Source organism: Pleurodeles waltl, chromosome 8 (genome assembly GCF_031143425.1).
Source record: "Pleurodeles waltl isolate 20211129_DDA chromosome 8, aPleWal1.hap1.20221129, whole genome shotgun sequence".
In the NCBI taxonomy this organism is placed as follows: Eukaryota; Metazoa; Chordata; class Amphibia; order Caudata; family Salamandridae; genus Pleurodeles; species Pleurodeles waltl.
The window spans coordinates 538,666,571-538,690,287 of NC_090447.1; the positions used below are offsets into that span (position 1 = coordinate 538,666,571).

The window sequence follows — 23,717 nt, forward strand, 5'->3', positions numbered from 1 at the left end:
CGGCCGTCCTCTTTTCATCTTATCCAATGTCGGTATGCTCCCTGATGCCTACTGACGTGATTCCCTCGCTCGTCCCCCGGGGGACAGGACAGACGGGTTGGGACTTTTCAGCCGGTTTAGCTCCGCAACCCGAGGTGACTCCCTGTTACACCCTTCTCCATATTACTATTTTAGCACTGCCCCAAGACTTCCCTGCTGACCTCTCTGACACTTACGCCTGCTGTGCAAACAACCCTATTCAAAACATGTTAAGTTTAGCTCTGCCTTACACATTAAGTACATCAAGTCAGGCCAACCTACAACAAGGTCATAGCTCCCTTATGCCTGCAATCAGTTGACCTGTTATCTGTTCACTGTTTTTTGCCCACATCGCAGTATGTATAATTTTACTCTGTGGACTTGAAGTTTGTGTATATGCAGCATTTCTATTTTGTATATGCTTGCCCATGTTTGGACTATGTCCCCTTTTGGGGTTTGCTGTGACAGCACTTTCAAACATATATAACTGCCTGACTTAAATGTCTCAGGGTAGAAGATGCTTGCTTGTAAGACATAACACTGGGATGTGCATCAGCCTTCTGCCTTGGCCTGCCAATAAACCTTGGCTCCTCAACAAACATTTAATCTGTTCCAGAGCCTTGCCTGGTGTTTGTGTTTTCTTTGTGTCACTCTGAGGACTGTTGAAAACGTTGCATCCCTAACAGTAAGACTGTCATTCCTGCGTGTTGGATAGGCCTCTCTCCAAATTGAAAACACATACACAATTACAAGCACATACTTCAATCCATTACAGGCAGGCATTTCAATAAAATCAAGTTGCATTCTTTTAAATGGACCTCCAGATCTGCCTATGTGGCTCAAATTAACCACGGTGCATTTTCCTGCATTCATTTGTTGACATGTAACACATCTGTGACATACTGCTTCTGCAATAATCTTAAATCTAGGGATGTACCATGTCTGTTTAAATGTGCAAATCATTGCATCTCTGCCAAGATGAACTTGACCATGGTAATATCTAGCCACAGAGATTAACAAACAATCTGGCAACGCAACTTTCCCTTCATTTGAAATCCAGACATCATCTTCCTTTCTTTGTACACAGCCTGCTCTACTCCAACTTCTGCATTCTTCCTTTGTCGCCTCTTCCTGCAATCTCCTAATTTCATCCCAGGTATCAACCACTGACATTAGGAAACTTTGATTTGCCTCACCTGTGTCACTTCCACAACCCCACTCTTCATTGAAGGTGACGCAATTGAGTGCACAGTATCTGGCAATTTGGTCAGCATAGGCATTGCCTAACAAGATATAATCATTTGATCTTGGTGTGCAGTGCATTTTAAAACTTAAATGTTCTCAGGTAACTGAAATGCACCTAGTAAACAGTGTATTCTTTCCCCATTTCGAATGAGTGATCTCGAAGAGGTCCTAAAACCTCGCTGGTGCCAGAACTGCCCTAAGTCATGAACAACACCAAACCCATATTGACTGTTAATATAGTCACTTTAAGATGTTCAGAAACAGCTTAAGGGCAACTAATTCAGATACTTGGGCAGAAATGACTCCTTGAAGAGAAATGACTCCTTGAAGTCATGAAGCTTCAACTACTCCTGAGACGGTACAGACTGCATAACCTGCTCTCAGAGTACCCTCATTGTCTCTTAAACAGGATCCATCAACAAATACAACTTGATCATTCTCCTCTGAAGAAGTATCCTGAATATCGGGTCTGGGTTTGGTGCATATTTTAGTGACATTGCGGCAGTCATATTCCATTTCATTAACATCATTTGGATCACAAACATTAACAGGTAACAATGTAGCAAAATTTAAAGCTAAGCATCTACTAATAGACACATTAGGAGAGCCAAGAATTAATAACTCATAATGTGTAAGACGGGCACTAGTCAGATATTGAGTTTTGGTTCGGGTCAAAAGGACCTCAACTGAATGTGGGACATAAACAGTTAGACGGTGTCTCATCATAATGCCTTCACATTGACCAAGACTTACACCAGTGGCAGCCAAATTATTGACACAGCCAGGCAAAGCTGCAGCGACAGGATCAAATGTGGTGGAAAAATAAGCCACTGTCAAAACAGAAGGAGCACAACCATCACATTTGTTACAAAACATTGTAAACTTTTTGTATAATCAGGAATTGCCAAAGCCCGAGCTCTGCATAAACTCTCTCTCAACTCAGTGAAAGCTTTCATGCATTCTTCATCAAATGGGACTGGGTCAGTAACGTCTTTGTGTGTTAATTTCTGAAGTGGTTTGGAAATTACTGAAAAATGTGGGATTCATTGGCTACAGTAGCTTACAACGCCCAAAAACATTCTGACATTTCTCTGTATAACTGAGGAATTTGTCGGCATAATAGTCGCAACTCTCTCTTGGGACACTTTTCTTCCACGTTTCACAATTTGATGACCTAAATACTTTACTTCCCTCTGGCAATAGTGTAATTTGGTGGGGGAAATCTTGTGTCAGTTTTCACCCAAATGATTCAACAATGCCATGGTATCTTTGTCTGCAAGCCTCACGTGTATTGGATGCAACCATTAAATCATCAATGTATTGTACCAAGGTGGACTGAAATGGCATAATTAAGGACTACAAGTTATTTTTCAAGATCTGATTAAAATGGACGGGGATGGTTGTCTTTGGGAATATGGCTCCGAGGACAGACGCTCCTTGAAGAGCTCCGTAGTGGCCTTTGCCAAAAAATATCCTGTATACACTATTTCCCCCTCTGGGAAAACCGAATCGGAAGGGAGGGGTTCCCCCCTTCTCTTTGTGTGGCCCCCGGCCGGTGGAGTGCGAGGCGATCAAGGTGATCCTCCGCGGTCGCCGGGGAGACGCAGAGGTTTCCCACCGTGAAAGAGGCGGTGAGGGGGAGGCGCATCGGAGAGGAGGGACAATCAAGATTGGGCCCGTAGTTTGCGGGACTCCCAGCTGAGGCCTCCCAGGAAACACCTGGGTCTGGGGCCAGCTGGAGGCCCGCTGTTGAGCAGAGGGTCAGGCGGCGAGGGGTGGCTCCTGTGCGCTGCTGTCAGTAAAATTGGATCTCCAGTGCCGGAGCTGGGCAGCGGAGGAACAAAGAGAGAAGTATACCCTGGTGGTAAGAGAGGCTATGGCGAGGCCCATGGATTGAGGGATCTGCTCCCGAGGCCCCCAGAGGCGCTGCTGGATGCAAGTAGACTGACTGGCCCTTGAGGATCTGCTCTGGGCGGGCCGAGATGGTGCAGCGCGACCCCCATATTTCCCCCCTTGGATTTTGGGCGCGTTGAGAGGCCGCAGACGGGTGACGGGCATTGCTGCTCTGCTACCCGTAAGAGACGGAGAGCAGTCAGGAGACAGGAGAAGTCTATGAGCCTGTTGGATGGCGATCGGCTAGTAATGTGTAGAGAGGTGGGAAAGTGGTGGGATTGAGAGACTATACGCCTGGTTGAAGGTGCAGAGATAACTGAGGAGGGCACCTGCTCCCCTGCGGGAACAGAAGGAGGAGAGACTTGGCGGAGAGACCATGCAGGTGAACGCCTGACTTGCTCAGGGGAGGGGAAGGTCGAGAAGGTCCCCCCCCCAGTTCTCTGCTTGCGGCCAGACGCAGTGGTACGCGCCCTGCCGGGGGGCCACTAAGAGGTTGGTGAGCCAGAGGGGCTTGTTGTGGAGGTCTCCCAAGGGCACGAGATAAGGAGCCTAAACAGCCTCGACAGGGCAAAATGGACCGTTACACCAGGGTGGTGATCCCCCCGATGCCGATGACGGATCCTGTGGTGGCCCCGGACAATACTGCACTCCTCTCGGCGATTCAGGCGTCAAGGGGGGCTCTGGAGGAGCGAATGGGCGAAGTACATTCGGAGGTCTCCCTCCTCCAACAAGACCTTCGTAAAGTGTCATATCTGAAATGGAGGACACAGTCAGGGACCTGCGAAAGGAGGTGTCAGAGATCAAAGTCCTTAACAAGGATGTAATGTGGCGGCTGGAGGATGCTGAAAACAGATCAAGACGCAATAATCTCTGCTTTGTGGGCTTTGCAGAAGGGCTTAAGGGACTGATATGAATCGTTTTTTGGAGCAGTGGCTCAGGAGAGTCCTCCCACCTGAAACGTTTTCTGCCTGCTTTGTGATTGAACGTGCTCATAGGGCGTTGGGGGGAAGCTCCCGCCTGGTGCGCCCCCAAGGCCTGTGATAGCCCTTTTACTGAACTATCAGGACCGAGATATGATCCTAACGGATGTACGTAGAATAGGGAGAGATCAGGCATGACAACTCTAAGATCCTGGTCTTCCCGGACTACACTAGAGAAGTACAGAAACAATGCCGTACCATTTGACTCGGTTAAAGCCAGTCTTCGTGGTCTTAAGCTCCAGTACATGCTCCTCTTTCCCGCCAAAATAAAGGCCCTGTTTCAGGGAAAGACTTTCTTTTTTCAGTTGCCGGAAGAGGCCTGGGGATGGATTGAGGAACGTCCCCGGCTCTCTAGAAAAGAGAGTGAAGAGACTGAGAGGGGACTCCGAGGGGGGAGAGTGCGAGACCCAAGGATTGGTCCCTCCCGATGCGCAGAGGAAGGGGAAGACAGAGAACTGGCAGAGACACGCCGAGGTGCCTTCCCTGGAGGGTAGCAAGGGAAGCGGACACTACTGACTCAGAGGGGAATCGCAGCGCAAGCACTCGGAGGCCGGGTGGAGATACAGCCGCGGGCTTGCTGGCGCCTGGGTGTCGATAAGACCCGGGGGGAGGGAGTCCCCTCACCCACTATTGGAGGCTATTGACACTATGGAGGCGGAGAAAGAGGTCCCAGAGGCCCAGAGGTCCGGAGGGGTAGTTCTATGAATGGAGGTCGGAGGAGCGTGTAGAGACAATACCATTTCGCCGCCCCCCCTCCCCCAGAGGACTAAGGTTCTCTTAAGACTAAGGGGGTGGTGATAGGGGGTTGCATACAAGAGAAATAAGGTTTTCTTGTTTGAACACTAAACAGCTGGAGTGCCACCTGTTTCTGTGGCACATTCCCCATTTAAACATGTTCCACAAGTTTGTATTGTTGGGAGGGTAGGGTAGGGGAGGGGGGCTACAGACCTCTTGTCTCTTGTGGGGTAGGAGAGTAGAGATGTACACTCACAGGGGCCAAAGGGAGGTGGGGAGGGGGGTGGGAGGGGGTTCTGTTATAACAAGGTTAGTTCCATTGTTGCTGTCACGTTACACATTTAACCCACAGACACAAATAGTTGAGCATTGCATGATTGGAGAGGTTGTTCCTCTATCCCCTCTTTCAAGCTCCTGGAGGTCTGAGTGGCCACAGAGCTTAGCTACTATGATTAGACGTTTTAGATGGCCCCCATGAAAGAAGATGGGACGATGCCCTCCGAAAATGAACAGGGCTTTACTATCCTCTCTTGGAATGTGAATGGCCTGTTGGACAAGGTTAAGCGCGGACTAGTGTCCCAATATATTAAAAGACAGAACCCTGATATAGTACTCCTCCAAGAGACTCATCTCAGGGGCACGAGGTGTGCTTTTCTGAGCAGAGGCCCGTATGTAGTGCTGGCAGATGTGGGATACACGTCTGGCTCCAGGGGAGAAGCGATCCTGATCCGTCGGTCCCCTCCCTATCGTGTCACCCGTCGATGGGAGGACCCTGATGGTAGATATGTAGGAGTGGAGGGGTTCTGGGGACGGAGAGAGGTCCCGCTGATGAGTGTGTATGCCCCACCAAGACTCCAGGGCCCCCTTCTGGAGCAGGTAGCAAAGATCATGCTGGGGTCCTCTTCTCCACACCACATACTGGGAGGAGATTTCAATGATGTGATGGAAACAGGTGTAGACAGATCGGGGGCGGGACGTCCACGAGCCCTGCTTCCCCGCTGTGTGAATTCATTGTAGCACTGGGGTTGTCGGATCTGTGGAGACGGGCTCATCCAACAGACAGAAAGTACTCGTATTTCTCTGAGGCTCATAAGGTTTTCTCCCGTTTAGACTATATTTTTGCCCCGGCAGGAGAGGTAGGCAGAATACACCAAGCTGAATACCTGGCAAGGGGACTGTCGGATCACTCCCCTTTGATGGTACGTCTGGGAGGACGACTGAAGGGGCGCATGGGGTGGAGAATGTGCGCTTGGGATCTACAGGACTGTGAGGTGGTGAAGGGACTTAGGATAGATACTGACCTATATTTTAAAGAAAACCTAGGGACTGTCGGCTCTTCGGTGGCGCTGTGGGAGACTTACAAGACAGTACTCCGAGACAGAGCACAAAATCTAGTAGCTCAGAAAAGGCGAAAAGCCAATGAACAGCTAAGAAATATGGAAGGCAAGCTCCTAGATTTAGAGGGAGCAGTAGTGCTTGAGCCTACAGCCATGCTCCTTCGTCAACTCGAGATGGTGAAAGCTGAATATCGAGCGACAGCAGAGAAAGAGGCTAGGAATCGTCCGCAGGCCGGTCCAATGCAGGTCATACGAGACTGGGGACAAAGCTGGGAAATTATTGGCCTGGCTCAGGACGAAGGAAATGGAGGCTAGATGGATACAAGAGATGGAGTCACAAGACGAGATCAGGGTGTCCGCTGACAAAGATATCGCAGAGGCCTTTGCTTGTTATTATAGAGACTTCTACAGGGCAAGACCATTAGAAAATCCCGACCGCATCACTGAATATCTGGACAGTATAGATGTTCCTGTCTTGGATGTTGAGGGACGGGAAGGAATAGAGGGAGACATTACATTAGATGAAATCACAGCAGCACTGACGAGGCTTAGATCGGGCAAAGTCCCAGGCCCAAATGGGTTTCCAGCGCAGATCTTTAAGAGATTCCGCAATGTATTAGCGTCCCATCTCCAAACTATGTTTTTGGAGGCTCATGAGCAGGAAGTCCTACCCCCGGACTTAAGCAGGGCTGAGATAGTAGTGATATATAAAGAGAGGAGACCCAAATGGCAGTGTGCATCATACAGACCGATATCTCTGCTAAAAGTGGAGGTGAAAGTTTTGGCCACGGTATTGGCAACTCGCACAATAGGAGTTATCCCACCACTAGTTCATATGGACCAGACTGGCTTTATGCCTGGCCGCTCCACAAGACACAACCTGAGGCGAGCGCATGTCTGGCTGGCCACCAACATGGATCGACTTGAACCCCACCTATTTCTAGCCCTATATGCGGAGAAAGCCTTTGATGCAGTGCACTGGCCCTTCCTGGAGGCTACGCTAACACAATTTGGTTTTGGACCAAAATATAGATGGTGGGTGCGCCTGCTTTACTGCATCCCAGTGGCGGCAGTGAGGGTAAACGGAGTCCTCTCCTCTGAATTCCCCATTGCACGGGGCACGAGACAGGGATGCCCGCTGTCCCCCCTACTGTTTGCCCTCACCCTGGAATCCCTAGCATGTAAGATCCGGACCTGCCCGAGCCTTCATGGTTTTAAACTAAGAGAGGAGGAAGATGAAGAGGAACGTATTTCCTTATACACTGATGATGCCCTCCTCTACATAACTCGCCCAGAGATCTCCCTCCCAACGTTCTTTCTCCTGCTTGAGGAATATGGGATTCACTCAGGGTATTGTATCAACTGGGATAAAACAATTCTTTATGCACCGTGAGGAAATGCTCTGCTCCCCCCGTTGCCGATACGGCTGCAATGTACAGGTGAAGGCTTCACTTATCTTGGCATTTACGTGACACACGTAGCCGACAGGTGCCATGCTCATAACCTGGGGAGGGTGATGAAGGAGTGCAGGACGCACTTAGACAGATGGAAAACACTGCCTCTTACATTGATGGGACGAGTGGTAATGATTAAAATGATTCCCCTACCAAGGCTCCTACATGTTCTACAAAACACATACTATCAGATCCCCTCAAGCCTGTTCAGGGTCATAGATCGTGATCTGCGGCTCTTCCTCTGGGAGGGGAAACACCCTAGAATAGCTCTTAAGACGCTACAACGCAATCAATACGCAGGGGGATTGTCTCTGCCGATATAGAGGCGTATTACTGGGCGGCACATCTGGTCAATGTTAACGACTGGATATTCGCATCAGAGGAACATCCCACTTTCCACCCAGAGCAGTTCAAATGGGATAGGAGGTCGTGCAGGCAGTTCCTATATGAGGGAAGTGGGATTAGACATCTTCTTCCAGCCACACAGGCGGCCCTGAAGGCTTGGAAGAGAGCAAACAAGACGATGGGGTGGCATAGGCATCCCACTAAAGAGACCTCACTCTGGCAAGGGGGCTGGTTGAAGGAAATTAAGACATTTGAAGGTTTTGAATGCTGGGACCAGATTGGCATTTCAGAAGTCGGGGACGTTTGCGTCAATTCAAACTGAATTTGAGTTGAGCAACACACAGCATTATTATTACACACGCCTAAGACATGCATGGAGAGTGGAGGGTCTCCCGGGAGAGGGAATACCAGACTGCGCTCCTCTAGAGGGCAGACTATTAATGGGTGGGATAGAGGCTAAGGCGACATTCCTATAATATAAGACTATTAACAACAATATGCCAAATACTCTGATACACCTGCGCAATAAATGGGAGGCAGAACTGGGACAGATGGAAGATATAGACTGGGAGGTGGCACTGATGTTCCCCAGAGAGGTGGCGATTAGGTCACGTAGGGACTCATGGGGAGAGGAGGGAGACACTCCTTGACAAATGGCAAAAAGTGAGACCGCAGAGAACGATGAGTGGGATGAGATACATGAACTTAGGGACTGCTCAACGTGCTGATGGGTGTTGTGTTGGGGTTTGGGTGGAGAAGGAGGGCTGGGGATGTTTGACACACGTTTTTAGTCTTGATGCATTGCAAAGAGATTGCTATGTAAGATTTAACTGGCTATGCTATGTTTCTGTTAAAACTCAAATAAAAACATTTAATAAAAATAAAAAAAATGGACAGTGATTCTGAGAATCCCTGTGGAGTACATCACCACAAATACACACGGCTGCCAAATTTAAATGAAAATGAGAACTGACTGTCTTCATGTAAGGGCACTGAGAAAAAAGCTTGGGACAAATCAACAACAGAAAACCATTCTGCTTCACAATTGGACCTGATATAAAATCACTGTTGGATTCGGTATCACAGGACAACAGGTGCCACAATTTTGTTCACCTTTCTCAAATCCTGCGGTATGTTCCACTTGGCTTTCGCAATCCCATAATAAGAGAATTACATAGGCTACCCCTTTCTACTTTTAGAACGCCTTGCTCAACAAAGTCTGTATTTATTGGAGTAATTCCCTCCCTTATTTCTGGGGTCTTATTATACTGTGGCGTTTTGGGAAAGACTGCATTTGGCTTTACAGTTACTTTGACTGGGTCAACACCTCGTATGAGTCAAATATCTTTTCCAGAGAGATCCCAATTTCTCAACATTACAGTGTCTTGTAATTCATCAGGTAAGCCTCTAACTGTGTTAACAGGAAACAATGAAATGAGAAGATACATCTCATCAAGTTGACAGGAAATTTCATCATCACTATTTGTTTGAATCGCTATCCCTTCATGAGTAAAAGTGATGGATCATTTTAGTTGGCATAGCTAGTCTCTTCCTTACAAGCTCACAGTACTTGAATCACAGACTACAAATTGGTGTAAATCCTCAAAGGTTCCTCTCTTGACCGGAATGTATTCCGTGATAAGGTTTTTCAAATGCTGGTTTGCTACTCGTACTACCTGAACTGTCCTTCCAGACCTGACCGTGGAATGGTTTGCTCCAGTGTCAACCAGAAATGAAACATCATGACCTATAACATTTACATTCACATAAGGACCACGTTGATCTACTTCCACGGAGCCAGCCAACACACCTTCTTCCTCGTCTGAACTCTCACTCAGATATTCTCCACACACTTCATCATCACTGAAATCCATCAACGGGTATTGTGTGATTAACTGATTTACATTTGCATTTGCTTTTTCCTTTGCGTTCTGTCGAGGAACACCTGTTGCTTTGCCATCGGAGCTTTTGGAATCTGCATTTGCTGTGGGGCCCGAATTTGTTGTTGGGGAAATTGTACTTGTTGCTGGAGAACATGCATTGTACAGCTCCTCTAGGAACATTCATATTTTGATTTCAGGGCCTTTTTACTTTTTGATTTTGAAAATGACTGTTGTCAGCCATCTGCGCAACACCACCGCCTTGCACCAAATTATTTACACTATTATAAGGATAATCCCATTTCCAATGTCCGATGTTCCTGCACACATAACAAGGAAGCATTTTCTTCATGTTTTGAAAATCAACCACATTCCAGTTTGTATCTACTCGAATTCCACGACTTCTACCTCTAAATTGAGGCACCATATTGCCCTACTGTTATACTCCCTGCATTCCTCATGTGTTCATCACTCCTTGCGAACCCTGCATACCGGCTGCTTGGGCAGATTAAATGTGCATCACCATCGCCTTCTCCTTTAATCTCTTCTGCTTCAATTCAATTGAATCACTACAGTTTTTGTTGTATACTGCAGTACTTCATCAATCGGTTTACCCAGCCAACAAACCAAATGATTCTTCAGTTCTTGAACAAATCTGAACACAAAATGTATCTTATCTCTCAGCTCAATAACCTCTGTACCACTGTATTCTTTGAATGCTTTTAACAATCTCTCATAATAAGCATAAATAGATCCCTTTGACTCCTGAGCTGTCCTGTCAATTCTCTGCCAGTCAACACCTTTAGGAGAAACTCTAGTTTTCAAAAATGCAATCACCTTATAATAACTTTTCATCACCTCTTCAGACAGTGCACCCATTGCTGTATCCCTTGGCGGCTCTCAAGTTGGCCAATCAATGCTCTGCTTAGATTTAACCCACAAATCTACTGGAACCACAATTTCAAATAAAGTGTTCAAATCTTACAACAAACACTTTGCAAACTTAACAAACCTCTCAATTTTTTGGTACTATTCCACTGGCTTTTCTCTCAACTTCAGATAATCATTAGTAAATGACAATATGTCTTATCTGCTCCATGGGACATGAACAAAAGTCCTTCCGGGAATTTCTCACATTGGCATCATTATTACAGCTCAGTCAGCCTGCTTTGCATCACTTAAAGGTACGGGCAGTTTTTTCTTCTGATCTCTTTCCTTTGCGCATCTGCCTTCCCATTAATCCAATGCTCCCCATGTTTGATTGCTCTAAATCATTTCTTTACTGTGAATTTTCATACCGGGTGATCTCATGTTTACAATGTCTTTAGAATCAAATTCAAACCTGCAACTTCTTTTTAACTATTTGGATTAATTCATCTCAATTTCATATTTCTATGCCAAATCAGATAACTTCCCTTAATCTGTCCTGCACGACGTGAGACATCCTTGTTTATAAAGCACAACTTGTTCTCATAGTAAGAATCTAATATGTGCAATTCAAGTGTTCACTCAATCATTTTATTCAATTCCAATTTTAGTCTAGCTGTATTCAGTGTCTTCTCTCCATCTGGTGTGTTTCCTGAAACTGATACTCCACTTAAACTGTTTAACCATTCAGTTGGTTGTTGAGCTGTTAATCCTTGTAAACTAATATTATTACTACCTTGAGGTACAGGCTGTGCCAACACAGATGAAACTATGGAGCATGGGGGACATGACAAACCTGCTTTATCACATGTTTGGTAAGAACCTGTAAAATTCATAGGAGTCATAGCTGGCACAGTAGTGCTCAGTCTTTCCATTTCTGCATTAGTTTCCAAAGGAGAATGTACTGCCGATACCGGATTTGGAGTCCGTGAACCACTCCCATTATTACCCTGGGCATACCACAGGATGACTGGACCTATTGTTACAGGAACTGTCAATGCATCCAGTCCTGACAAATTTGTTTGACTTGGTGGGAACATTAGTCCTGTACCTTGACCAGTTAATACTGTACCAAAAGTCTGGTTTCACATATTTGGGGTGACATTCTGCGGTTTTGTTTCCGGGGAATACATATTGTCTGTCTCTGAGTCACAATTTGTGCAGGTGTCATTTGAGTCACTCCTGAATTCTGAATTGGCTGTGGTATAACTGGGGTTGTGATATTTTGGGCTGTATTAACAACTGCAACTGTCAGATAAATGGCTGGCACCTGAGCTACAGTAGCAGTAGGTACATTTGGAGCTATTTGAAACAGGCTTTACGTAACTGGAGCTGTGGCCATACTCGGGCTACATTCTGATTTATTGATTCAACTGCATTATACGGTTGGGGATGATTCTGCAAAAGATAAGTTATAAATTCGTCATCTGAATCACTTTCGGTGGCTGTCACCCCTTTTATGTTCATCTAACTTCTGCTCTAGGTCTTGTGCAGGTTTCTTCTTGATTTTAGATTTAACACCTCCAACACCTTCCTGTGTTTTTGCCGGGAATAATTTTACTCCATGTAACCTATCAGCTCTCCAAATTTTCTGTTCTGCATCCCATCTTTTCTCTGCTAACATCTTTTCTGCTTTCCTCAGCCTTCTCTCAAATTTCTGAAGCTATTTCTGCTTCGCAACTTATTCTCAAATGGCAAGTACTTCAAATTGTGCAGGTCTAGGAAGGGGTTTCAATCATACAACACCCTCCTCCTATATCCTAATATCCTTAAACTGAAAGTCCTTTAACAGGGGAAAGCTAAGGTACTTTCCTCCTTGGTGATTTTGCACTGCTTCTTTACCTAAAGACAAGCTGAAACTCCTCTTTCTTCCATTACTTCAAATGCTAGTGTATCCTCAGATGGAGTAGGTTCACCCTCTCTAACTGGAATAAAAACATCTCCTCTCAAAGCACTCCTTAAAGCTTTGAAAAACTTAATTTTTACACAAATTTAATTCACAATAACAAATTCTATGAAACCAGGAAGTACTTTTCAATCCCACAATCCTTTTTGCAAGCTGTCCTCCGCCTATTGCATTGCAGTCTTGTCCACGAATCCATGCAACGCTCTTCTCACTAACCTACCAATGCCAGCGCGGACCAAATGATGTCACACTCACTTCGCTTTGCAGCTTCGACTCACTTCAGAGCCGTCTCATACACCTCTCACATATACCCTAAATGCAAATATTACGAGTACAAAACCAAACCTGTCTGCTCACTACGGGTAGGACTCCAACTTTTTGAAAGCTGCACAGGTGCACTTTGGATTGTGGTTTTCACACATGCGCAAGTAAGATTTGACCAGCAAATCTCACTCCAGTTGATACAGATTCTCCCTGTGCACTCAGGGTTCATCTAAAACCAACCAACAACTCACACACTCAAGGAGTCTACTGGTATTGTCTGCAGCGCTCAATCAACCAACACCTAATTGCAAACAATAAATTAACCAAGTGCCTTCATACACTTGTGCTAAACGCCAAAGTCTTAGGCCACGCAGGACCCGTAAACAACATCAATCAAGTGGGCAATTTTGAGCACTAAGCATGACATTCACTTGGAGTACGCAAACTCCTCACTCTCTTACTTGGGGTACGCAAACTCCCTACTCATTTATTTTGAGTACGCAAACTCCCTACTCACTTCACAATACACTTCACCACAATTTATCCAAAAGCATTGCAAGCACAAACTCCACTCGAAACACATATCGTACACCTATCTCACAACTCTGGAATTTCATCTACCCATACTCTTCATAAAAAACAACTCACATTGTGGGTGAAATCTGACTCCCCTCTGCATGAGGCAAAACCGTAACCCTGCTACCACAACTGCTGGTGCGCTCGTGGAGGTCGTCTTCCCCCCTTCGGTTCAGAAACCGCATTTGCTCTGGTGAGACACCACCTCTCGTCCCACCTCCACTAGAGGTCAATCAGATCTTTGGACTCAGTAAGGAATGTGGTAATCAGTTTCATTTGACACAGATCAATAACATGGAAATTATAAACAATTGTAAATACCATGACCAATTTGGCCACGCAAACAAGACTCCAAACTAAATAAAGTTTCAAAGCTTTGTTACAACCACAAAGCCAAAGCAACACAGATGGTGGCAAAAGTAAGTTATAAGCATACATGAAAACCCTAGGTTGACCAAAACATCTAAAGAGATTCAGTCTACTAAACATCGGTACTGTCTAACACTCTAAAAGACTAACACAAATTAACATAACTGATATATGCACATCAAAATCAGATTTCACAGCAGATGATGGTGACATCAGTTATCATCAAACTCAATTGCTAACAATCAGTTTCAGGGCTGGGCCATCCTCATCCCTGATACAAATGTTGGACTTGCATGTATGGGGATTGTCCCTCATATGTGAGCAAAACAAAATAAGAGACAAAAATAATTTGGAAAAATCATCTAACTAGGGCAGTTCACTATAAAAAACACTGGTGTCATTATCTAAGCTGAAAAGGAAACAAGAAATCACACTGAATTTACATACCTCTCCTCATGGGACAACAGACAGGAAAGGTTGGACGATCAAAGCGTTCACAGTTTCGCATCATCAATAGATAGGTCAGCATTTCAGAATTTGTTGGGCATATTAATACTGAACAGCATATGAAAATGGAGCAATTAGAAAGGATGATTTTAATTCTTCAGAAAACATCTGCGTATCATAGGGGAGAGAGAATAAGCAGCACCACATCAAGGAACATCAGCAAGCCACGACTAACTAAAAGTATCAAAAGTCTCTCCCTAACTAGATAAGTCCACACATTTCTGATTGGTCCTTTCATCTTGTGCATGTTAACCAATATTCAATTCAAATTTTAGATGCACATCAGGTTTGCAACTATTTCGGATTTTCTCAGGGAAGATGTGAAGTCATCAGTTTCAACGTATTCAGTTTCGCCAAAATATTACCTTTATTTATCAATTGAAACTTTGGGATTCTCTCCCACAGTACACAGGAAGATTCAAACGGTTCTCACGTGAAATTAATAAGGCTTCCTATTTTGTTCAACAGCTCGAACAAATACTGTTACATTTGTTATTAACTACAACATGTTCTCCATCTTTAATACAATAGGACATTCACCAACACATCAGCAACCTAGTAAATAATTCAGGTCAGAGGGAACAGAAGGAATCAGTCCTTTTCTTCTACTGCTGCAAAAATGAATCTTCATGCCTAGCGTAGCTAAGAAAGCCTAATTACAATTTAATGCAATTATTACATGTAAATCCTATTGCACACCTTACAATATGAGTCAAGTATGCAAAACAAATTATTTAATTGCAATCATTATTTACAACATTAGGAACGGTTTCAACGTGCATTTATTTTCTGCACACATGTATCTCATGTCATATAAATTAAAGTATAAGGACGATTAATTCACATTCATTTTATATTCATAACATATTTATTTCTACTGCATCTCTAAAAATAATACTTCCAATATTAGTTCATATTACGAATTCAATTGAATATAAATGCACAATGATTTCTATGGGAAATGTGATGTTGAGAACAAATGGAGGTCACAATGTCCTCCATATTTCAAACATGCACATTTTTCCATTTCATGTTCATTTCTCTGTTAGGCTTTCAAATGAAACTTGTAAGTCTCCATATGCTAACTTCTGTGCCACTAATGCATTAGTAAAATAGAATCTATCTCAATGATTTTCAGAGGATGACAGTTGAAAGTCAAAGTCTTGCACAGTCTCAGGACCAAATCCAGAAACATTATGGCAGTCATTCTGACCCTGGCGGTAGACTACCGCCAGGGCCAACGACCGCGGATGCACCGCCAACAGGCTGGCGGTGCATCCCAGGGCATTCTGACCGCGGCGGTACAGCCGCGGTCAGAAACGGAAAACCGGCGGTGTTCCGCTGGTTTCCCGCTGCCCTGAGGAATCCTCCATGGCGGCGCTGCCTGGGGATTCCGACCCCCTTACCGCCAGCCTGGTTCTGGCGGTTTTGACCGCCAGAACCTGGCTGGCGGTAACGGGTGTTGTGGGGCCCCTGGGGGCCCCTGCAGTGCCCATGCCAATGGCATGGGCACTGCAGGGGCCCCCTAACAGGGCCCCACTCAGATTTTTAGTGTCTGCATAGCAGACACTGAAAATTGCGACGGGTGCAACTGCACCCGTCGCACCCTTCCCACTCCGCCGGCTCCATTCGGAGCCGGCATCCTCGTGGGAAGGGGTTTCCCGCTGGGCTGGCGGACGGCCTTCTGGCGGTCGCCCGCCAGCCCAGCGGGAAACTCAGAATTACTGCGGCGGTCTTCTGACCGCGTAGCGGGATTCTGCCAGCAGAACTTTGGCGGGCGGCCTCCGCCGCCCGCCAAAGTTAGAATCACCCCCTATGTTTGGTGTGGATTTATCTGAATTTCCTGTTGACATTGCTAGCACGCAACGGTTCGGGAAGAATTTACTCCACGATTCAGGTTCAACAACCACTGTTGACCTGGGAAGACACCATCACCAATCTCACCTACTGAGGTGCACTGGATCTTTGGACTTGGCGAAGAGTGTAGTAGTTAGAATCATTCAATAACAAATCAATGACATTATACCATAAACAATTTTAGACATCAGAAGCACTTTAACATTAAATCGAACTCTAAACCAAGTAAAGTTTAAAAGCTTTATTACAATCCCAAAACTTTAGCAACACAAAAGGATGTGTTGCTAAAGTTTCACCAAGTGGGAAGGGGATGCCCAGACGTGGGTCCCATGGTCACTGTGCCACTGGATTCATGCTAGCCTGGCTGATGAAGGGTTATACCCTGAAACTGGTCCAAGTATGCTTGTTTTCTGCCTTGGGAGGACCTGGCCTGGCAGTTTGGGGTGGGCTGTTCCTATGAGGAACAGGGTCAAGACTGATTTGAATATGGCTCGGTCCAAACTGGGGTGGCATGGTAAGCAAAAAAAGATGGATTAAACCCAGGTCTGAGACTGGGGTGAGCGTTTGCATTGTTCAGCACTCCATCCATCATCCTTTTGTGATGCTGACATCAGTAAATCATCAAAATACATGTTGACATTCAATTTCAGGTTTCAAAGTTGTGCCATTCCTAACACTAACCACAGTTGGGATTAGCATATGTGTGAACGAGCTAACACATGCCGACAAGCAAGATTAAATGAAAGACAAAAGTAATTTGAAAAAACATCTAACTAGGACAGCTTACTAAAATATATACTGGTGTAAGTCATTAACTAAAAACAACAAGAAAAAACATTTAGTTATACCTTTCTTCATGGGACAACAGCTAGGAGCAGTTCATCAGGTAGGATGGTCACTTTCTTTAGGCGTCAGTTAACAACAGTATCAGGACAGTGCAGCACACGAGCTGCACATAGGACAGATCAGCAGTTCAGAATTAGTTGGCCTTATTAATACTTAACCACATAGCAGAGTAGGGCGGATAAGACTATTATGAGAAAACACATCAGGACTTAGTGAAGAGATGTGACAACAGACTTAGGACAGGTGTGGACAGAGTTCTGGACAGTTTTTGAGACCATCAAAGACTGGCTCCAACAACACTAACTAAACACCTGACTCCAAACTCCAAGTTTCTCACTAATTAGAATAACCAAAATCCATTTGATTGGTCCTTCAGGTGAGCACACTTTGGACGTCAGATTCAGCATTCAATCACTGCAGATGGTACCACCAAATTCTGATACTTTTAAGAATCTTCTCAGCAAAAAATGCATTGTCATAGGGTGGTTTCATATGTTAGTAACAAAAGTCTCTAATTATTTGTTACTTGAGATCCTTTCTCACGGCACACAATAAACTAAACTAATTCATTTCACAAGCGAACTACAAATTTCCTGTCCTGTTTGACAGCTAGAACAAATAAAGCAACAATGTCATTCTTAAAACATGTTTCTTGCCTACAATAATAGGACATTCAACATTCACATTAGCAAACTAGGAAAATAATTCAGGTCAGTGGGAACTTTTCCTTTATTCCTGCAAAATGAATTTTCCAGGCCTACTCAAGTCCAGGAAGCCTTAATACACAATAATACATTAATAAATCTATTGTGCACCTTACAATTCATACATACAAAGCAAATTATTTATCCGCAAACATCACTTATAACATGTTAGAGCCAATTTTAATTGTGCATTTATTTTTCTGCATACGCGAAATTTACATTAATGAAAACTATGTATTCGGATATAAGTACGAGTAATTCGTATTCTTTTCTAACACTTCAATTATTGTTCTTCATTTTAAAAAAACATTCTTAACATGAATTCATTTTAATAATTTAATTTAATAAAAGTGCAAAACCCTCATGGTAAAAGGTGGTGCACAATGTCAATGGTGGCCACATAGTTCACCATAATTCAAATGTGCACATTTTGCAACTCGTGTTACTTTCCCTGTTAGGCTTTAAAAGCAGGTTAACTTATCACCATATGCTAACTTCTATGCCACTAATGTATTAATACAGTTTGATCTCTCTGAATCCCACCTCTGACGGCAATCTATGCCATTACAAAAGAGCTATTCTCATTTACAATGAGACAAAATCGAAACCTTGTAGTTTGATAGATGCATAGATCTAGGTTTGCAATAATTGCCAATCCTCTTCATTATCTGATTATACCTGCCTCTTATATTCTCTATTTTCATTTCTTCCCTCTTCTGTTTATTCTTTGCTTTCTCCAGAAAGTGTAAGCTTTGTAAACCCCAAGTGCACAAATTATGCACACTGTCACAATCAATAAAGGTTTCAGGATCATTCTTCACAAAACCATTTGCCAAGTTAACAAATCAAGATCATACTTTAGAGAATTCTTCACCTATTGTTTCCCAAACATTTGTCTCTTTCAGATCACTTAAGTCATTTTTCACACTTGCCACATTAGATAAATATCTCATCTCCCTGCTGTTATTGGGTATATAGGTGCAGCAGTGCTGTGATTTCAAAACTCTGCAGCCACTGCCCTCCTTTGATAAAAGGATGTCTAATGCAAGCTGATTCTAAAGAATCATAGACCTTGCAGCAACCATTTCTGTGTCCACTAGGAGCAATTTCACCTGAAAAATCAGTTGACATCTTATCTACAATTGTTGTTAACTTCCTGTGGGGTTGGGCTCAGTGGTACAGAGGACTCGGACTCGGATTTTAGGGCCCTAACAGGGCGTATACACAGTTTATTTATTATAGGACAGATATTATAATAATAATGACGATACGTCGTCTAGAGTTTTCTTTGCGGAATTTTCTGTTATTGGTGTGGGTTGTCTTGTAAGAGTCTTTAACGCTCTTTCTTTCTTCCTTTTAGGTGGCGATCTTCAGGTAGCTTCTTCTGGGTTCTCGTGGACTCTCGGAAGAACAAAAGGATATGTCCAGGTAAGTAGGACGGTAGCTTATCATCACTATTAGTATGTTAGTGCAGGGGGAGTGTGAGAACAAGAATTACAGGAGGTGGTGTTTTAACTGGGGCTAGGACTAAAGAAGCAGCCTGTTATTGTGATTTTGTCAGGTTAGTGATAGGGTGGGAGGGTGGTCTGTGATTCCCCAAGTCCCGGCACCCAGAATAGCCTGCCCTATTCCCTTTCTGCCCTCCCCAGTCTCCTTTTCCTCCTTCCACCTCCCCCTTGCCCTTTTACTGTTGGTGCCCCTGAATATGGCCCGTACCTTGTCTAGCCACGACCCTCCTGGGTCGTGGCAGGATGTCTCTCTTCCTCTCGGCTGCTCTTCAGCTCCAGCGCCGGGGCTGGGCTTCCTCTCTGCACTTCGTTCTGGTCCGATGGCTTCCACCTCCTCCCGTTCGGTGTCCTCGCCCTTTTCCTCCTTCCCCGGTTCGGCTGCTCTGCTTGCCTCCTGCTCCTCCGGTTCGGTTGCTCCGCTCGCCTCCTGCTCCTCCGGTTCGGCGTCCTCCCTGTTATTAGACGCGGCAACCCGGAAGTCCGGGGCCGATCGAGTTCTCCGCCCCCACGCGTCTCCTTGACGACGCGAAATGGGGACGGAGGAGGTGCGCGACACCCGCCTACATACCCCATCCCATGAACGGGACTTGTAGAGGACCGTGGAGTCCGGGCAGCGGGAGAGAAAGTCAGCGGGACATTGACGGGACCCGGGGATGTGACGGACCTGAAAGGTAAAGGGCTGTAGTTCAAGGAACCAGCGCAACACTCTGGAATTAGTATCCTTATGGGAGGCCAACCAGGTCAATGGCGCATGATCGGTATAAAGGACGAAAGGGCGACCTAGGAGATAATACTGGAGACACTCAATCGCCCATTTTATGGCAAGGCATTCCTTCTCTATAGTGGGATAATGAGTTTCCCTAGGCAATAGCTTACGACTGATATAGACAATGGGGTGGTCATGCCCCAGATCGTCAGGTTGTGCCAGGACTGCTCCCAGGCCGACATTGGAAGCGTCGGCAAAAAGATGAAAAGGCCTGGAAAAATCAGGACATCTCAACACAGGTTCGGTTGAGAGGGCTTCTTTAAGAAATTGAAAACCTTGAAGTTGTGAAGGAGAAAAAGAAGGAAGGGTGTTAGGATATCGCTTCCTTAGCAGGTCAGTGAGGGGGGCAGTAATGGTAGAATATTGTGGAATGAATCTACGATAATACCCCACCAACCCCAGGAAGGAACGGAGTTCGTTCTTTGTTTTGGGGAGCGGTATCCGTCTAATGGTGTCTACTTTATCTTTCTGAGGACGCAACACTCCCCTACCGATGACATATCCAAGATATGCTATTTGGCTCTGCCCTAGGACACACTTGGTAGGATTGGCGGTGAGACCTGCGGTTGCTAAGGCTGAGAATACTTTCTCTAGGTGAAGGAGATGATCTGTCCAGGTTGCACTAAAAATGACAATGTCATCGAGATAGGTGGCCGTAAACTCTTGGAATGGCCGTAGAAGTCGGTCCATCAAGCGTTGGAATGTCGCAGGGGCACCGTGAAGTCCAAAAGGAAGGACGGTAAACTGATATAAACCCTAAGGGGTTGCGAACGCTGTCTTTTCTTTGTCTTGTGGGGCTAAGGGAATCTGCCAATATCCCTTTGTTAGATCAATAGTGGACATAAAACGCACCTGCCCGATCTTCTCTAGAACCTCGTCTACCCGGGGAATGGGATAGGTATCGAAGAGTGATATCTCATTGAGCTTTCTAAAATCGATACAAAACCGGACCGATCCATCCGGTTTCGGTACTAATACGACAGGGGAACACCACGGACTCGTGGATGGTTCAATGACTTCTAGAGATAACATCTTTGTTATCTCTCCCTCTATAAGAATCTTTCTGGCTTCTGGAATTCGGTAGGGCCGTAGGCGGACAGTTCGGCCATCAGGTGTTCGAATATGATGTTGGACCAAAGCTGTTCGTCCAGGAAGCTCTGAAAAGAATTTGGCATAATTCTGAATTAACTCCAACAATTGCCGTTTCTCCGTATCGGATAGGGAATCATTGACACAAGGGGGTTTTGGTTTGTCTGGTTGTAGGGTGGGGCATAGTTCTAACCCTAGCGAGTTTGTCGGTGTTATCAGGTATCCCCTAGCAGAAGGGTCACTATCGTTCTTCGGATTCTCCCATTTCTTTAACAAATTAATGTGGTAAATTTGGGTCCGTCTCGGTGATCATTTAGTTCAATCAAATATGTAACCGGGGTGACTGCTTTTATCACCCGATACGGCCCCTGCCATTTAGCCAGTAGCTTATGTTCAGAGGTGGGTCGCATGATTAATACCTTATCGTTGGGCTGAAGTACCCGCAGTTTGGTGCCCTGGTCATAAAAAAATGTTGAGCTTCTTGTGCTTTTTCTAGATGGTGCCTTACATCCTCCCAAACCGTCTGGAGGTGGGTCTTTAAATTGTGGATATACTCTAGGATGGGTCTCTCCTCGTTGTTCTCTTCTTCCCACAATTCGGCCGCCATATCTAGTAAATTACGGGGCTGTCTCCCGAATACTAGTTCAAACGGACTATGCCCAGTAGAGGACTGTTCATGTGTCCTTATTGCATAAAGCACTAGGGGTAGTTTCTGATCCCAGTCTTTTCCCGAATCGCTCACCATTTTCCGCAAGAGGGTTTTGATGGTGCGATTATATCGCTCCACTAAACCATCCGTTTGCGGATGATACACCGACGTCTTTATCTGTGTAATGCCTAGGGTTTTGCATATCTGTTTCATAAGTCCAGATATGAATGGTGTCCCTTGATCGGTAAGAATTTCTTCGGGGAAACCAACCCGGGAAAAAAATGCTATCATGGCTTGTGCAACAGCCTTGGTAGTGGTACTGGTAAGGGGAATTGCCTCTGGATACCTGCTCGCATAATCGACCAGGACGAGGATATGGGTGTGTCCCTTGGTAGATGGTAAAAGTGGTCCGACCAAGTCCATGCCTACTCGTTTGAAAGGAATATCTATAATTGGTAGTGGATGTAGCGGGGCTCTTCTGATGCCTCCCGGTTCTACTAGTTGACATTTTGGGCAGTGAGTACAGTACCTTCGAATATGGGCATATACTCCTGGCCAGTAAAACCGTCTCAATAAGTATTCCTCTGTTTTCTCCCACCCACAATGGCCTCCCCCCGGCTGGTTGTGAGCTAGGAACAGTACCTGAGTCCGGTAAGGCTCGGGGACCACTAGTTGTCTCTTCTCGCCGTTTACTGTCGTGGTTACTCTATACAACAGGTTCTTATGCACTATAAAGTGGGGACCTACCTCTCCGGTAGAGTAATTTTTGGCACTCCTCCAGGCGTGCTCGAGGGTGGGATCCTCGCGTTGGCTTACTCTAAACGACACTGGGGCGCTGGTTATATTGGCCACTGTTTTCTCTACTTCCTTCTGTCCTTGATTAGCAGTAAATTTCTGTTTTTCTGCTCTCTTCTCTTTTCGGGTAAATTTTTTCCGTTCGGGGGGGCTATAAATGGGGGTATCCCGAAATGGAGCAGCAACCCACCAATCATCGATAGGGTTGTGCTTCCGTGTTTGGTTTAATATATCATGAAATCGCTGGTAGTCATTCCCAATGACACAGTCTTCTATTAAGTTATCCATGAGTCCCATGGAGAGGAAGTCATGATAGGTGTTCCATTCTACTTCTACCAACTCAAGGGGGTACTGAGCTCGGTCCCCATGGATGCAACATATCGTCACCCAGTGATCGGTATTGGGATTGACAGATTTGACTATATCGCGACGTATCACTGATTGACTACATCCGGAGTCAATCAAGGCCATGACCAATTGTCCATTTATCCGAAGGGGTTGTTTGAATGACGTATCACCTTTTCCCAAGCACAGGACTCTCCCTCGAGTAACCCCTATCTCCATTGGTTCCACTCCCTCATGTTTCTTTGGACATCCTCGGGCTATGTGGCCCCACTCCCCACAACTGAAACACTGAGGTTGTTGCATGGGGTTTCTCTCGGTACTCCGGGAGGATCCGGGCTCCTCAGTGGTTCGTCTTGTTGTATATTGAGGAGGAGTTATAGGTATTTTACTCAGGGGTCTGGGATGTTGGCTTTTCACATCCACTGACCTGTGATACGCGCACGCCAGGTCGACGGCTAGTTCGGTATCTATTTTAGGGTGCTGCCTTATCCAGCTCCGGGTGCTTGTAGGAAGGGAATCTAGATACTGTTCTAAAATGATGGCCTTAATAACATCTTCACGGTCAGTTCCTAAGGGCCCCAGCCACTTCAGTCCTAGGTCCTTCACCCGGTAATAAAATGTACGTGGGTCTTCCTTTGGTCCCCATTTAACTTTGCGAAATTTTGTCCTATAATACTCAGCATCATGCCCCACTCGCTCTAGGATACTCTTCTTAATATCGG

At 45.4% G+C, this 23,717-nt stretch overlaps 1 protein-coding gene across 4 annotated transcripts in view; it reads left to right on the forward strand.

Moving 5' to 3' along the window:
* MBNL2 (muscleblind like splicing regulator 2) overlaps positions 1 to 23,717 on the forward strand; it is a 563,412-nt gene that overhangs the window by 59,735 nt on the left and 479,960 nt on the right. For all 4 annotated transcript variants that reach the window (XM_069204579.1, XM_069204591.1, XM_069204575.1 and 1 more), the window contains exon 2: positions 19,204 to 19,271. The gene's annotated coding sequence lies outside the window, so the exon portion shown is untranslated. The remainder of the gene's footprint in view (positions 1 to 19,203; positions 19,272 to 23,717) is intronic.